The following is a 15,908-nucleotide window of genomic DNA, read 5'->3' as shown; positions in this document are numbered from 1 at the left end:
TTCTCCCCCACCACTCCATCATTGCACATTCCACTACCTCCATCATTGCCTCCCACCACCATCATCGCCTCCCCCTCCTCACCACCATCATTGCCTTCTCCCCACTACCCCATCATTGCCCATTCCACCACCTCCATCATTGCCTCCCTCACTACCATCATCATTGCCTCCCCACCACCACCATCATTGCCTCCCCCTACCACCATCATTGCCTTCTCTCTCACCACCATCATTGCCTTCTCTCTCACCACCATCATTGCCTTCTCCCCACTACCATCATCATTGCCTCCCCCACCATCATCATTGCCTCCCCCACCATCATCATTGCCAGCACCACCATCATCATTGCCTCCCCCCACCACCACTATCATTGCCTTCTCCCCCACCACCCCATCACCCACATCATTGCCAATCTCCAATATCTCCAATACACACACACACTCCACTGTCACACATACAGCACCGCACCACTCTATCACACACACACACAAAGTACCACACTGCACCATATACACACATGCAGGCAGGCAGACACACACACACGCAGTGCCGGCCTGGGCAGGAAGGAGGATGGTGTTGGATCCCTGCAGCTGTGCTCCGGTCCCAAGCTGCAGGGATCACAATCAGTGTCTGCCGCCTTTTAGGGGCCCACCTCCGGGGCCCCGATGCAGCAGCACTGGTGGGCAGTGTTAACCTCAGCCTGCGGCTAATGCTGCCTGCTATTAAAATGAAATGGTATTCACTCCTCTCCACGCCCATGGGGGCGTGAGGAAACATAAATATTCATTTCTCTTTAGCAGCGGCCACAGGCTAGTGTCTCCAGCTGCTGCTCTCTGGCACGGGGAGGGTCCCCCTTGACTCATGGGCCCTGGAGCAGTGGTGGCCCTAGACAGCTGCTGGCCAATATGCCAGCAGCTGTCAGTGCCTGAGCCCACCGGTTCCCAGGTGGGCCAGTACGACCCTGAGTGTACCATCCAGGTGCTGTACGTATTTAAAGAAAACCTGTCATCACGATTATGTATGTTAAACTAAAGGTAGAGCCATAAAGGTGCTGTCATATTGATTTGATAGATTCCTTCAATATAGAAATATGCAGCCTGTTTTTTGTTAAATCAGCATTAGACTTTTTGGATCCCTAAACTTTTCATGGGCAGGACTGTGGATAGGGTTTTCAACTCTGACATGGCCCCTCTGCTGCCTCTGGTGTCTTTATCTTCTTCCTGATTTAAGTTTTGCACAGGCGCCATCCTAGCTGCAGGCGGCGCTGTCGCGGATTGATCTGGTGGCGGGATTCAGTATATCTCGGCTCACCATTGGGTACTCTTTAACACTGCAAATGATAGGAGAAGCGTTGCCATTTATTTATTTATCCATCAGTGAAAAACACTGATGACACACTGATGCAAATCACTGATGACACCGGTCCCATTTTTTCCATGTATGTGTGAATTAGGCTTCAGGAAGAATTACAAGATCAGTGGTGCATGTCTGGACAGATCAGGTGGACGGGATCAGATATATATGCATGCACTTTGTATGTTAGTTTCTAGAAGTATAAGGTAACACACACACACCTGTGAATGTGATATATATTTGTACTGACGTATCTGAATTCAATAAACTCAGAAGAAACTGATATTATCACCCAAGAGCCCCTTTGCCAGAAACTAGGTGTGTTGAAGGTGGTGCTTGTGTCACTTCTAATGGTAAACTATCCAGTTCCAACCTCCTGAGCTGTAGTTGCCAGACCAGTCCCACCTGTTCTCCTGAAACTCTTCTCTGAGCTCAGAGATCTCAATGTGATAACAACCTGCGCACATTGAAATACTTATACAAGATACTGTATTGAGTATGGTAAGTTATTACATTGAAATATTTTATATATAAATTTGTTACAAGTGTATGGGATCTAGGGACCCGGGTAATCTGTGAAAGTGAAGGTAATGAGCTGATAAAATGTTTTAATTAGTAAGACCGTGTGAACAGATTGTCTTGTAATTGTTTTGCCTAGTGATTTTATTGCTAAACGTCATAGTAGTGATATTAAAGTGCGCAATTCCCAAGACTGGGACACGTACAGCAGCTTTTGCAGGAGCTGGAGATTGACAACACTTATTATTTCATTACAGTTCTCTAATTTAAGCAGACCGCAGTTTCCTACTTTTTACAACTTTATTCATCTGTGCTGATATTTCAGGTGTCACTATCGCTGTCCTGTCTCACGCCTTATTAGAACGTTTCCTACAAGTGCATACTTTTCCACAGGCACATTCCTTTCTGCTTTCCCAAGGTTTCCCCAAGTTTTCCTTATTCCTTCTGCTGAAGAATTCAAGAATGAGAGTATAATAGTGTGAATAGGATACTTTCAACTTTTCTTTAGTATTAGTAAAGTTTTTACTAAATTTTTTATCTACAAAATGTCATTTTTGCATCTTTAATGGTTCCTGTTTGTCAAGAACATGGGAATATGCTGACATTATTTCCATTGTGTTTTTGCTCTAATATTATTGGTTTTGAAAATAAAATAAACCACATGTAATAAAATAGTAATTCCAATGTGTAGTAGATGTTACACATCTCTATTATTTTTATGTAGACGCTATTCGGAAACCATTGCTTCTTTGATCCAAAAATGAATACAGCTTATGATAAAAGTCACCTTCTAGTGTAGATTTGGGGTGCACCATATTGTAAAATGTGAGCTTTTACCACTGTGTAATCACATATTAGGGGTAGACTGCTGCAAATAGAAGTTTAGGAAATCCCATTCAAGCAGTGCTAATTAAAATTAAGTTTTATTAGTTGCAGTTTTGTTGAGGTTTTCCTTATTTACTTTAAATAAAACACAAGGAATAATTGTAATTTTGTATTTTACTTGCTGTATTAGGCCGGTTTCACACGTCAGTGGCTCCGGTACGTGAGGTGACAGTTTCCTCACGTACCGGAGACACTGACTCACGTAGACACATTAAAATCAATATGTCTCTGCACATGTCAGCGTGTTTTCACGGACCGTGTGTCCGTTTGGAAAAAACGGAGACATGTCAGTGTTTGTGGGAGCGCACGGATCACACGGACCCATTAAAGTCAAACATGTACCGCACACGGATGTTGTCCGTGTGCCGTGCAGGAGACAGCGCTACTGTAAGCGTTGTCCCTCCCGCGTGTGGTGCTGAAGTCCCATTCATTTCTTCTCTCCAGCAGCGTTTGCTGGAAAGAAGGAATGAATAATCTTTTTTTTTTTTTTTTTTTTTTAAATAAAGTTGCCGGTAATTTGCCCCCTCCCACCCCCTGTGCACCCACACGCTGGCATTAAAATACTTACCCAGCTCCCTCGGCGCTTGCATCCTCTCAGCGTCGCTGCTTGTCCTGTATGAGCGGTCACGTGGTGCCGCACATTACAGTGATGAATGTGCGGCTCCACCTTATGCGGCTTATTCATTCCTTCTTTCCAGCAAACGCTGCTGGAGAAAAGGGATGAATACCGGGTTCAGCACCGCACGCAGGGGACAGCGCTTATCTCTAGCGCTGTCTCCTGCATGGTCCGTGTGGTCCTCAGTCAGCACACGGGTGGCACACGGCTGCCGCACGTGTGCCACACTGATGTTCAACGTGAGCACACGGACACGGATAATTCCGGTACCGATTTTTCCGGTACCGGAATTATCTGGACGTGTGAGACTGGCCTTATATACACAGTTCTCCATAGGAACAGTTGTTGAAACTTTTTCAAGGCAGTAGTTTTTCTGCCTTCTTCCACACCTCTACTTGTACATGTAAATATACCCTTAAAATGGACCAATCACAATCTACTGTCTGTTTTTTATTTGACAAGTCAAAATCAATAATAACTGAAAAATAATTACGGTATTTCCCTTATACCCATGAGAGCCCCAACTAGAGAGACTTCCTTATTCAGATAGGAAGCAGGAACTAATTTTCTCCAGGAACCCTTTAAAGGGTTAATGCCCCAGCTACTATTTCATGTCTAAGAACAGAGGTAGGGCAAATGTATTGTTGCTACAAGACCTCTATCCCCTCCACATCTTTAATGGGTTGAGGATGGTCCCCTAATAGCTGTTGAAAGTTTGGCTGCTCATTTTCTTTTTTCATCCTGAAAGTTGGATTCCTGTCTGGCTCTAGTGGGCTCTTCTTGCCCTGCAGCTGTCATACAGACTGCGGTGGATGATTCTCCTCTTCCTCTCCTTCTTTGTAGAAGTGGTATCCTGGCTTGGGGTTAGTTGTACCACTTGTGGATGGAAGGTGAGGCTGCTTATGTGATGAGGTTGTCCTTGATACTCAGTGAGGGTTCCTATTGGACAGTGTGCTGTCTTTTCTTCGGACTGTCAGCCTTAAAGAAGTTGGCCACTACTTGGACAACCTATTCTCATACCCGACGCTTGGCCCTGATAAAATATGTCAGCTTACACTCACCTTCCATACTCGCTCAATCAGCGCTGGCGTCACTGCTCCCGACTCCAGTCGAATTGAACATGAAGGTGAAGAGAGCAACTGCAGTCTGGACTTCCTCTTCATGTTTGATTTGTCCAAAGCTGTGAACAGTGACGCTGGTGCTGATTGGGTGCCAGGGTCACATGTCACAACAACCGCAAGAGAGCCCCAAAACCGCGAGTGCTGGCACGGGAGGTGAGTGTAGGTTTTTTATTTTATCGGGCCAAACATTTCAATCAAGAAGGGGTTGTCCTAGTAGTAGACAACCCCTTTAAAGCAGAAATGTTGATGAGAGAAGGAGTCAGGAGGTACAAGTCCGGCTTATTTAAAGGAACGCTGTCAGCACAGAACGACTATTCAAAGACACACAGTACCTGCTCAAATATACACCTTACCACCTGCTTATTTTCCATTTATTTCTACTCTTGTTTTGCTCTATATGAAGCTAAAGTTGTCAATAAAATAAGAAGGGGGTGGAGATGGAGGCTCAACAAGCAGGTGGGAAGGTGTGTATATGATTGGCCCCACCATGAAGCACCAAGCAGCGGGACTTAATTTGAACAATCATTCTGTTCTGACCCTTTAGGGTATGTGCACACGTTGCTGATTTGCCTGTGGAATTTTCTGAGCAGATTCTGCATATCTTGGCAGAAAACTTAGGTGAAAATCCACGTGTATTTGATGTGCTTTTTATGCAGATTTTCATGCTTTTTTGTGTGCATTTTTGTAAGCTAACTAAAGATCTATTATTTAACAAAAAAAGTACTGTGATGTCATTAATTGTCCAACATCTTCATTTAAATACTCCATTGAAGAATAATGTTTACACACACACAGAAAGATAGGTGGACAGATCTATAGATAGATAAATCCATAGATGATAGGTAGATGATAGATAGATAAATAGATAATACCAAGCCCGATGTTTAGTAATAAACATAACAAAATGGTACATAAAGAGTTAAACAAAGACACACACACACACACACGCACATACATACACACACTGCTTCATGTCGGGGTCACACTTGCAAGAAAGTCGCACGAGTCTCGCACTTCAATACCTGGCACTCGGGACAGGAGCGTTCAGCTGCATAGAAATACATGCAGCCGCACACTGCGGTCCGAGTGCCGGCGTCAGTGTCGGGTATTGAGGTGCGAGACTCGTGCGACTTTCTCGCAAGTGTGACCCCGGCCTTAAACGCAATAACTGTTTAATTTTTTTTTTAAAAATGGCATGGGCTCCCACGCAATTTTCTGTGCCAGATAGGGAAAACCAGCGACTGGAGGCCGATGTTTATAGCCTAGGAGGGGGTTAATACCGAGGGGTCTTCCCAGGCTATGAGTATCAGTTCACAGCTATATATGTAGCATTTACTGTCTATTAAAATAGGGGGGGCCCCAAAAATAACAACGTGGGGTGCCACTATAATTAATAGCCAGAAAAGGCTATGCAGACAGCTGCGGGCTGCTATTCATAGCCTAGGAAGGGGCCATGGATATTTGCCCCCCCAGCTACAAACACCAGCCGTCCCAGAAATGGTGCATCTCTAAGATGTGCCAATTCCAGCACTTAGCCTCCCTCTTCCCACTGCCCTGTAGCAGTGGCATATGGGGTAATAGTTGGGGGTTGATGCCACCTTTGAATTGCTCTATAGGCTTCCATTGACACACTGACAGGTTCAATGGGCTCTCACTTTACTGGCACTGATGCGCGAAAATTTTCCCATGCAGCAGTGCCGCAATTGACAGTATGAACTATGGACTCACAGCGGTGGAGTCATACAATGTGGCAGGATACCTGCTGTCATTGTATCACCAGAGCCCCTGGAGAGCGGTCACATCTGCCGATGTGGGACACTAGTTATTAAATGGATTACATGGGATCAGGGAGTATACTGCTGTTTTATTACTTTTATTATTTTTTTACAGGTGATCAAGGGCTTCAGTGACTAGCTGTATGGTGAGTATGTACTGTATTTTCTGTATGTCTATATGTGTCTACTGTATGTGTTTTCTTTTTTTTTAACACTTGAACACAGTAACCGGATGATGGAACTACTACTGTCCCATCATCCGGCTAGCTGTCACTGCAGCAGGCATAGTCAGATGGGACTAGTAGTTGCGGCGGATTGGCCTGACACAATGAAAGTCAATGGGTGCAGAAACGCTTCAGATCCGCAAAAAGCATTGACATGCTGCAGAAAATAAAATGCCGCAAATCCGCACTTTTTTTTCTGCAGCATGTGCACAACAATTCTCAATTTCACATTGACTAACATTGTTTGTGCAGTATGCTGCGGATTTGATGCAATTCTGCTCGTCCAGAAAACGCTGCCGATCCGCATCAAAATCCGCAATGTGTGCACATAGCCTTAGAGAGAAACCAGCCAGCTCACATTTGTTGTTTTGTAATGAAGTGTTCCTTCTCTCCTATAACCAAGCACAATGACAGAGAGAATTCTTAACACTGAAAATACAGACAGCTATGACTGCAGCTTGAGTAATAAGGTTACCCTGAGGAATACCACTCACAAATCTAAATATAAGGAATGTGCAGTGGGCAGGAAGAAGCTACCTAACTCCTACACCAAACCTTTATGTCTGATGTGTGTGGGTAAGGTCATTCCACAAAGATTACTATTAGAGTTGAGCGACCTTGACCTTTTTAGAGTCGAGCCGGGTTTCGCAAAACCCGACTATCTCAAAAGTCGGGTCGAGTGAAATCGGCCGATTATGGCGAAAAGTCGGGATCGACCGAAACACGAAACCCAATGCAAGTCAATGGGGCAGCATAGTCGGCAGTGAGTGGGGGCCAGGAAAACACCTAGAGTGCCCATTTTAATGTCAAAACCATCCATTCTTCTTAATGAAGCTTGTCAAGCGTAATTTACCTTATAATAATTGGAAGGCATTTGAAATTGGGGGTCATTTGGCTAAAGTTGTGTGGGGTAGGGCTGGTTCAAGTAATTAGTGGGCCCAGGAAATCTGGACCACGTCACGGCAGTGGAGCAGGGAGAGGTAAGTATTTCAACTTTGCAAGTGCTGTGATCCTGAGCAAGCAGGGGGGGCCCACTTGTTGGCATTGGCACTGGCACAGGGCCCCTCAAAGTACAGCGGTGTGTTTGCACGGCGGGGGCGCCTCCCACCGGCAGCAACACTTTTGCGTACTATGAGAGGCCCTGTGCCAGTGACGTCGCCAACTAGTATTCCTCCCCCCACCTGATGAAGGAACCTGCACTTTCATCTGCACCTTCCTCTTTGTCCCCGTGTAAGGTGGTATGGTATGCGGGAAGAGCAACCTGACTTTCAGCAGGGTCACAATGTTGTTGTGTAGCATGCACGGGGAATGTTGCGTTATGGGTCAATGTACCAGCAGACTCATCTATCACTGGCTGGGCAATGGGCACGATGAAGTGGAAACACAGATATAGGCCCAAAGAATAAAGTGGGCTAAATGCAGTTCAAAATTGGTAACACAGGAATAACCAGGGGGCATTGCAGTGGAGGACAACTGGAATGAGAGGCTGACACAGAGAGTAGGGCCAAATCAGTAAGTAGTCGAAATGCAGTTCAAAATTGGCAACCGTAGTAAACAGGCGGCACAGCTTTGTTCAGTGGAGGAGAACAGCAAGGAGTGGCAGACACCGATAGTAGGCCCCAACCCAACTAGTAGGCCAAATGCAGTCTAACATTAACAACTACTTAACGAGAGCCTGAAAATGGAATTTCAGGACAGGAAACCAGGAGAACAGCAAGGAGTGGCAGACACCGATAGTAGGCCCCAAACCAACTAGTACGCCAAATGCAGTTGTTCCATTTAACCACAATTTAATGAGAGCCTGAAGATAGAAGCTCAGGAAAGGCAACCTGGGGAACACCTTGGAGTGTAACACACCATCTCTCTCCACCCCATACCCATTTTGTAGGCCTAATGCAGTGTACTTTTCTACAACTACTAAACGAGAGTCGGAAGACCGAAGCAATGGCAAGGAAACCTGGGGAACACCTTGGAGTGTAACACACCATCTCTCTCCACCCCATACCCAATTTGTAGGCCTAATGCAGTGTAGTTTCCAAGAACTACTAAACGAGAGCCGGAAGATCGAAGCTCAGGAAAGGCAACCTGGGGAACACCTTGGAGTGTAACACACCCTCTCTCTACACCCCATACCCAATTTGAAGGCCTAATGCAGTGTAGTTTCCAAGAACTACTAAACGAGAGCCGGAAGATCGAAGCTCAGGAAAGGCAACCTGGGGAACACCTTGGAGTGTAACACACCCTCTCTCTACACCCCATACCCAATTTGAAGGCCTAATGCAGCGTAGTTTCCAACAACTACTAAACGAGAGCTGGAAGATCGAAGCTCAGGAAAAGCAACCTGGGGAACACCTTGGAGTGTAACAAACCCTCTCTCTACACCCCATACCCAATTTGTAGGCCTAATGCAGCGTAGTTTCCGACAACTACTAAACGAGAGCATGAAGATCGAAGCTCAGGAAAGGCAACCTGGGGAACACCTTGGAGTGTAACACACCCTCTCTCTACACCCCATACCCAATTTGAAGGCCTAATGCAGTGTAGTTTCCAAGAACTACTAAACGAGAGCCGGAAGATCGAAGCTCAGGAAAGGCAACCTGGGGAACACCTTGGAGTGTAACACACCCTCTCTCTACACCCCATACCCAATTTGAAGGCCTAATGCAGCGTAGTTTCCAACAACTACTAAACGAGAGCCGGAAGATCGAAGCTCAGGAAAAGCAACCTGGGGAACACCTTGGAGTGTAACACACCCTCTCTCTACACCCCATACCCAATTTGAAGGCCTAATGTAGTGTAGTTTCCAAGAACTACTAAACGAGAGCCGGAAGATCGAAGCTCAGGAAAGACAACCTGGGGAACACCTTGAAGTGTAACACAACGTCTCTCTACACCACGGAAGGGCTGATTCTTAGGAAGGAAGGCTGTTGGAAATAAGCATTGCGCGTCCGAGGGTGATTATATTCTTATTAGGTATATACTCACCCTCGGACGCGCCCTGCTTCTTTATTTGGAATGAATGTTTATTTGCAATGTGGTGTTGACTTTCTCTATTATTTTGGTAATTAATGATTTTATTATTTTCATTGTTTTGCATCTTCTCGGCAATAATATAAAGAAGACGCGACAGGACAACACTCGGTGGATGCCATATCTGTGTTTTCAATTTAAAAAACCTTTCAGTTAAATACTTGCAGGATAAAGTAATTGTAGCTGGTGGCCATTTTTAGTACTGTACCAGATTTTAGTTGTGTGTTTGTTTTTAATGTTAAAATGTCTGCATTTGATATCTCGCCAGTATTTTCTTTTTTATAAGCAAAATACTTTTTTTTTTTTTTTATGATGTTGGTTCAAGGGGTACACGGGCAGCAGTAGACAGGTCAGTGGAGGCCTAGTGGAAGGAGGGACCGCAGACAGGCTTCGAAGCCCTAACATAATAAATTGGGCTGCCTGTAGGCAGTTTAAAATTGGTTCCAGGGGAACACGGGCAGCAGTAGACAGGTCAGTGGAGGCCTAGTGGAAGGAGGGACCGCAGACAGGCTTCGAAGCCCTAACATAATAAATTGGGCTGCCTGTAGGCAATTTAAAATTGGTTCCAGGGGAACACGGGCAGCAGTAGACAGGTAAGTGGAGGCCTAGTGGAAGGAGGGACCGCAGACAGGCTTCGAAGGCCTAACATAATAAAATGGGCTGGCTGTAGGCAATTTAAAATTGGTTCCAGGGGAACACGGGCAGCAGTAGACAGGTCAGTGGAGGCCTAGTGGAAGGAGGGACCGCAGACAGGCTTCGAAGGCCTAACATAATAAAATGGGCTGGCTGTAGGCAATTTAAAATTGGTTCCAGGGGAACACGGGCAGCAGTAGACAGGTAAGTGGAGGCCTAGTGGAAGGAGGGACCGCAGACAGGCTTCGAAGGCCTAATATAATAAATTGGGCTGCCTGTAGGCAATTTAAAATTGGTTCCAGGGGAACACGGGCAGCAGTAGACAGGTAAGTGGAGGCCTAGTGGAAGGAGGGACCGCAGACAGGCTTCGAAGGCCTAACGTAATAAAATGGGCTGGCTGTAGGCAATTTACAATTGGTTCCATGGGAACACGGGCAGCAGTAGACAGGTCAGTGGAGGCCTAGTGGAAGGAGTGACGGCAGACAGGCATCAAAGGCCTAACATCATAACATTGGGCTGTTGGCAATTTAAAATTGGTTCCAGGGGTACACGGGCAACAGTGGTCTGGTCAGTGGAAGTCTAGTGGAAGGAGTGACGGCAGACAGGCATCAAAGGCCTAACATAATAACATTTGGCTGTTGGCAATTTAAAATTGGTTCCAGGGGTACACGGGCAACAGTGGTCTGGTCAGTGGAAGTCTAGTGGAAGGAGTGACGGCAGACAGGCTAAGAAGGCCTAACATAACAAAATTGGGCTGGCTGTAGGCAAGTTTAAATTGGTTCCAGGGGAACACGGCCAGCAGTGGCCTGGTCAGTGTAGTAGTTGTAGAAAGAACGGACCGCAGACAGGCTTCGAAGGCCTAACATAACAAAAATGTCAAAACAATGGTATTGTCAGTGCCAGGCATTGAAGGATGTCAGCGCATAGACTAAACATTGGTGAAGCTGTGAGAGATAATTTTGCTAGTGGTAGAGCACTGTTTGAGCTGGGGGGGGGGAACTGTCTTGTGGCCGGCGGTACAGGCCCAGGGCCCCTCATATTACAATGGTGTGTCTGACGTTGGGTGCGCACCACCACCGCCAGAGACACTTTATTGTACTATGAGGGACCCAGTGGCAGTGCCGTCGACCAAAAGCGGGCACACCCACCTCTTCAGACAAACAGCACTCTCACGGGTGCTGGCGCAAAGTGGCGATACCACGGCCCCGTGTGGGGAGTTTGGCCATTTTGTTAGGAGTAAACATGTCGTATGCTGGACAATCAGGTGCAGAAAATTACGAGATTGGAAAAGTCATTCAGAAGAGTCCACAGGCAAGACCTTTTCATAGGAAAGTTAGGTGTCAGCCGGGCAAGGTGGGGCAAAAGATTTCGAAATCCAGTTGTGGTTCATTTTAATGAAGGTTAGATCATCTACATTTTGGGTAGCCAGACGAGTCCTTTTTTCAGTTAGTATTGAACCTGCAGCACTGAATACTCTTTATGATAGGACACTAGCTGCCGGGCAAGCAAGCTCCTGCAATGCATATTCTGCCAATTCTGGCCAGGTGTCTAATTTGGATGCCCAGTAATCAGATGGGAATGACGGTTGAGGGAGAACGTCGATAAGGGATGAAAAATAGTTTGTAACCATACTGGACAAATGTTGTCTCCTGTCACTTTGAATTGATGCTGCAGTACCTGTCCTGTCTGCGGTCATAGCAAAATCACTCCACAACCTGGTCAGAAAACCCCTCTGGCCAACGCCACTTCTGATTTCTGCCCCTCTAACACCTCTGGTCTGCTGGTCCCTGGAGCTCGTGTGAGAACGATCACGGGCGCTGTGTGCAGGGAATGCCAGAAGCAAACGGTCAACAAGAGTTGATTGTTTTGTTGCTAATATTAGTTCCAAGTTCTCATGTGGCATAATATTTTGCAATTTGCCTTTATAGCGAGGATCAAGGAGGCAGGCCAACCAGTAATCGTCATCGTTCATCATTTTTGTAATGCGTGTGTCCCTTTTGAGGATACGCAAGGCATAATCCGCCATGTGGGCCAAAGTTCCAGTTGTCAAATCTGCGGTTGTGCTTGGTTGACGGGCAGTTGCAGGCAAATCTACGTCACTTGTGTCCCTCAAAAAACCAGAACCCGCCCTTGCCACGCCACCAATTTCCAATGACCCCGGGAAAGCTTCCTCATTAAAAATATACTCATCCCCATCATCCTCCTCATCCTCCACCTCCTCTTCGCCCGCTACCTCGTCCTGTACACTGCCCTGACCAGACAATGGCTGACTGTCATCAAGGCTTTCATATTCCTCTGGTGCAGACGCCTGATCCTTTATGTGCGTCAAACTTTGCATCAGCAGACACATTAGGGGGATGCTCATGCTTATTATGGCGTTGTCTGCACTAACCAGCCGTGTGCATTCCTCAAAACACAGAAGGACTTGACACGTCTTGAATCTTCGACCACTGCACACCTGACAACTCCATGTCTGCCATCCTACTGCCTGCCCGTGTATGTGTATCCTCCCACAAAAACATAACAGCCCGCCTCTGTTCGCACAGTCTCTGAAGCATGTGCAGTGTTGAGTTCCACCTTGTAACAACGTCTATGATTAGGCGATGCTGGGGAAGGTTCAAAGAACGCTGATAGGTCTGCATACGGCTGGAGTGTACAGGCGAACGGCGGATATGTGCGCAAAGTGCACGCACTTTGAGGAGCAGGTCGGATAACCCCGGATAACTTTTCAGGAAGCACTGCACCACCAGGTTTAAGGTGTGAGCCAGGCAAGGAATGTGTTTCAGTTGGGAAAGGGAGATGGCAGCCATGAAATTCCTTCCGTTATCACTCACTACCTTGCCTGCCTCAAGATCTACAGTGCCCAGCCACAACTGCGTTTCTTGCTGCAAGAACTCGGACAGAACTTCCGCGGTGTGTCTGTTGTCGCCCAAACACTTCATAGCCAATACAGCCTGCTGACGTTTGCCAGTAGCTGCCCCATAATGGGAGACCTGGTGTGCAACAGTGGCAGCTGCGGATGGAGTGGTTGTGCGACTGCGGTCTGTGGACGAGCTCTCGCTTCTGCAGGAGGACGAGGAGGAGGAGGAGGGGGTGCGAACGGCTACAGCCAACTGTTTCCTAGACCGTGGGCTAGGCAGAACTGTCCCAAACTTGCTGTCCCCTGTGGACCCTGAATCCACCACATTTACCCAGTGTGCCGTGATGGACACGTAACGTCCCTGGCCATGCCTACTGGTCCATGCATCTGTTGTCAGGTGCTCCTATGTGCTCACAGATTGCCTGAGTGCATGGACGATGCGCTCTTTAACATGCTGGTGGAGGGCTGGGATGGCTTTTCTGGAAAAAAAGTGTCGACTGGGTAGCTCGTAGCGTGGTACAGCGTAGTCCATCAGGTCTTTGAAAGCTTCGCTTTCAACTAACCGGTAGGGCATCATCTCTAACGAGATTAGTCTAGCTATGTGGGCGTTCAAACCCTGTGTACGCGGATGCGAGGCTAAGTACTTCCTTTTTCTAACCATAGTCTCATGTAGGGTGAGCTGGACTGGAGAGCTGGAGATCGTGGAACTAGCGGGGGTGCCGGTGGACATGGCAGACTGAGAGACGGTGGGAGATGGTATTGTTGCCGCCGGTGCCCTAGATGCAGTGTTTCCTACTACGAAACTGGAGATTCCCTGACCCTGACTGCTTTGGCCTGGCAAAGAAACCTGCACAGATACTGCAGGTGGTGCAGAAAATGGTGGCCCTACACTGCCGGAAGGGATGTTGCGTTGATGAGTAGCTTCATTGGCCGAGGGTGCTACAACCTTAAGGGACGTTTGGTAGTTAGTCCAAGCTTGCAAATGCATGGTGGTTAAATGTCTATGCATGCAACTTGTATTGAGACTTTTCAGATTCTGCCCTCTGCTTAAGGTAGTTGAACATTTTTGACAGATTACTTTGTGCTGATCAATTGGATGTTGTTTAAAAAAATGCCAGACTGCACTCTTTCTAGCATCGGATACCTTTTCAGGCATTGCAGACTGAGCTTTAACCGGATGGCCACGCTGTCCTCCAACAGGTTTTGACTTTACCACGCGTTTTGGCCAAGATACGGGCCCGGCAGATGGAACCTGTTGCGATGTTGATGCCTGCTGCGGCCCCTCCTCCTCCGCTTCAGAACTGCTGCCGCCTGCACCCTGTTCCCCCAATGGCTGCCAATCGGGGTCAAGAACTGGGTCATCTATTACCTCTTCTTGTAGCTCGTGTGCAACTTCGTCTGTGTCACCGTGTCGGTCGGTGGTATAGCGTTCGTGATGGGGCAACATAGTCTCATCAGGGTCTGATTCTTGATCAGCACCCTGCGAGGGCAATGTTGTGGTCTGAGTCAAAGGACCAGCATAGTAGTCTGGCTGTGGCTGTGCATCAGTGCACTCCATGTCAGATTCAACATGTAATGGGCATGGACTGTTAACTGCTTCACTTTCTAAGCCAGGGACGGTATGTGTAAAGAGCTCCATGGAGTAACCCGTTGTGTCGCCTGCTGCATTCTTCTCTGTTGTTGTTTTTGCTGAAGAGGACAAGGAAGCGACTTGTCCCTGACCGTGAACATCCACTAACGACGCGCTGCTTTTACTTTTACCAGTTTCACGAGAGGAGGCAAAAGAGCTAGAGGCTGAGTCAGCAAGATAAGCCAAAACTTGCTCTTGATGCTCCGGCTTTAAAAGCGGTTTTCCTACTCCCAGAAAAGGGAGGGTTCGAGGCCTTGTGTAGCCAGACGACGAACCTGGCTCCACAGCTCCAGACTTAGGTGCAATATTTTTTTTCCCACGACCACCTGATGCTCCACCACTACCACTACCCTCATTACCAGCTGACAATGAACGCCCCCGGCCACGACCTCTTCCACCAGACTTCCTCATTGTTTTAAAAACGTTACCAAACGAACGGTATTTGTTGCTGTCACACAACTTACACGGTGAGCTATAACTTCAGTATGATTTAGCTACCCCTTTACAGGTGGGTGAGACCACAACGAAAATCAGCCACAATGTTACACACTCTGAGATGGCACACACGCAGGACTGTCACTGAAGCGCAAATGTAAATATTTATCTCCCACTGATTTGTGTTTGCTTTTTTTAAAAGGGGGACTTCAGAAAAAAAAAAAATTAAAAAAAATTTATTTTTTACAGAAGAATTTATAAAACAAATAAAATGAAATGATTGTTTCAGGGAGAATTTAGGAAAAAAAAAAAAAAAGGCTTTGTAGGGCCCACTGAGTGAGAGAGGACGCACACAGGTGTCAGGAGTGGCACACAAGCCCAGAGGCCAATATTAATCTCCCACCGATTGATTTAGTTATTTTTTTTGGTAGATTTTGGAACCCAAATCAAGCAAAAAAATTAATAGGCTTTCTATGGCCCACAATTGGGGAGAGAGAGAGAGATGGCACACCCAGGAGTCAAGACTGGCACACAAGCAGAAGGGGCAATATGAATCTCCCACGGATTTTTTTTTTTTTTTTTTTTTCAGGGAGACTTGAGAGAAAAAAAAATACAAAAAAAATGATTTTTTTTCAGGAATAATTTAGAAACCAAAGAAAATAAAATGATTGTTTCAGGGAGAATTTAGAAAACAAATAAAACAAAAAATAGGCTTTCTAGGGCCCACTGAGTGACAGATGACGCACACAGGAGTCAGGAGTGGCACACAAGCCCAGAGGCCAATATTAATCTCCCACTGATTGATTGTTATTTTTTTTGGTAGATTT

General features: G+C 46.6%; 1 protein-coding gene across 4 annotated transcripts in view; it reads left to right on the top strand.

Annotated features, from left to right (window-relative positions):
• The first annotated feature begins 1,742 nt into the window (after positions 1–1,742).
• Positions 1,743–15,908, top strand: part of LOC138642469 (MARVEL domain-containing protein 3-like) — an 85,647-nt gene continuing 71,481 nt past the window's right edge. For 2 of the 4 annotated variants that reach the window (XM_069730643.1, XM_069730641.1), the window contains exons 1-2: positions 1,743–1,854; positions 6,385–6,415. The gene's annotated coding sequence lies outside the window, so the exon portion shown is untranslated. The remainder of the gene's footprint in view (positions 1,855–6,384; positions 6,416–15,908) is intronic. The other 2 variants (XM_069730644.1, XM_069730642.1) reach the window with 1 other exon arrangement.

The sequence above is a fragment of the Ranitomeya imitator genome, chromosome 6, assembly GCF_032444005.1.
Source record: "Ranitomeya imitator isolate aRanImi1 chromosome 6, aRanImi1.pri, whole genome shotgun sequence".
Classification (NCBI taxonomy): Eukaryota; Metazoa; Chordata; class Amphibia; order Anura; family Dendrobatidae; genus Ranitomeya; species Ranitomeya imitator.
This window is presented reverse-complemented; position numbering and strand designations above follow the sequence as displayed.